The 2,008-nt window shown below is 44.1% G+C and overlaps 1 pseudogene; it reads left to right on the top strand.

The window, feature by feature from the left end:
- The first annotated feature begins 303 nt into the window (after positions 1 to 303).
- LOC140524152 (diamine acetyltransferase 1 pseudogene) lies at positions 304 to 820 on the top strand (annotated as a pseudogene).
- The last annotated feature ends 1,188 nt before the right edge of the window (positions 821 to 2,008 follow it).

Here is a 2,008-nt window from a genome sequence, read left to right as displayed (position 1 = left end):
ATTCTGTGTCAAGGGGGATTGTAGAGAAAGTCTGGGAAAGTCAGGAGTGCAGGGTGGTGTGGAACAATTGACAAGGAAGCCCTTAAAATGGAAGTCCCGAGGCACAACTGCTCCGCAGCTGGCTGCTCCCTTTATCCGCCAGACCTTTGGAAGAGCCCCTTGGTTGTTCGCCGCCGCCGGGCCCCGGATCATGCTGCCAACCTAAGAAGACGAAGCTCCCGGGAGACAAATGAGGAACCACCTCCTACTGCTGTTCAAGTACAGGGCCTTAGTCCGCAAAAGGAAAAAAAGCAAAAGACGAAAATGGCTAATTTCGCGATCCGCTCCCCCACACCCGCGGATTGCAGTGACATTATCCCGCTAATCAAGGAACTAGCGAAACACGAAGAAATGGAAGAACAAGTAGTGCCAACTGAAAAAGATCTGCTTGAAGATGGGTTTGGAGAGCACCTTTTCTACCAGTGTCTGGTGGCAGAAGTGCCCAAAGAGCATCGGACACCCAAAAAATACAGCATTGTTGGCTTTGCTATGTATTACGTTACATAAGTACCCATGGATTGGGAAACTGTTGTAGCTTGAAGACTTCTTTGTGATGAGTGAGTTCAGAGGGTTTGGCATTGGTTCTGAAATTCTGAAGAACCTAAGTCAAGTTGCAGTCAAATGCCATTGTAGCAGCATGCACTTCTTAGTGGCTAAATGGAATGAGCCTTCTATTCAATTCTACAAGGGAAGAGGGGCCTCTGATCTGTCCAGTGAGGAAGGATGGAGACTTTTCAAGATCGATAAGGAGTTCTTAGTAAAAATGGCAGCAGAGGAGTGAAAAGTGTTGGGGCTAGTGCTAACATTAATGCAGACAAGTTCCATTCCCGAACCAGTCTAGTAAAGTAAATTCTCAACTTCTTGCTTTCTATCCTGTTTCATAGTCAAGTCATAGTATGAGCACTCATTCAAAAGCTTTATTACCAGTGGTGTTGTAGCATGTTTGTTCCTGGGGTCTGGTGCTAAAGCATCAGGTCTGTGGGCAGTTTGGAATCAGACTTTTCTGCATTCTCTCATAACATGGTGGTTTTACATCTTAAATGTAAATGAGTAAAAACTTCATTCTTGTGAGTCATTTAAATGTGTACAATGTACACACTGGTACATAGAGTTTCTGTTTAATTGTCTTTTTTAAAAAAAAAAAATAAACTCGTCTTCAATTAAAAAAAAAAAAAGGAAGTCTTGGGGTTATTCAGCTGGCCAGAGGGAGGGCTGCTGGGGTGGTGAGTAGTTCCACTGTGGGAAGTCTAGGATGGAGTGAGCTTCCAGGGTGAAGAGGCTTCTGGAAAATTGCAGAGAAAGCCTGAGAGAATCAGGCATGCAGCTCGGAGAGGAATGAAGACAAGTAAACATGTTGAATCACTTCAGTTGTATTTGACTCTGTCACCTCATTTGGGATTCTCTTGGCAAAGACACTGGAGTGGTTTGCCACTTCCTTCTCCAGCTCATTTTACAGGTGAGAAAGCTGAAGCAAATGGGGTTAAGTGACTTGCCCAGGGTCAAGTTATAATAATTGTCTGAGGCTTGATATGAATTCAGGTCCCTCTGACTTTAGGGCTGGAGCTTGATCCATTGTGTCACCAAGCTACCCCCAATAAAGAGGAGAACAACAGAATCTAGTTCAGATCAGTGTTCTAGGTTTTTTCACTATTTGGAGGATGAATTAAAGAGGGAAGAGATTAGAATTAGGGAGACCCATTAGGAAGCTACTGTACCAGCTATATCCTTAATTAACCCTAGAGAACAGCTGATCCTTGACAAATTATGGTGCATCTCTTTATAAACAGCTAGAGAAAAGGCATAAGATGTAGAAATCCTCCACTCACTGTGAATACACCTGTATGTTGGGATGCTGCATGGCCTATCTTCTCTTTTCATTCTAAGAATACAAACTTTCCCTTTCCTTTTTTGAGGGGTGCATGGGAGGGGGTAGGGTGGGGTTGGGGTGTGGTATAGAGAAGCCAGTGGT

Source organism: Notamacropus eugenii, chromosome 2 (assembly GCF_028372415.1).
Source record: "Notamacropus eugenii isolate mMacEug1 chromosome 2, mMacEug1.pri_v2, whole genome shotgun sequence".
Classification (NCBI taxonomy): Eukaryota; Metazoa; Chordata; class Mammalia; order Diprotodontia; family Macropodidae; genus Notamacropus; species Notamacropus eugenii.
This window is presented reverse-complemented; position numbering and strand designations above follow the sequence as displayed.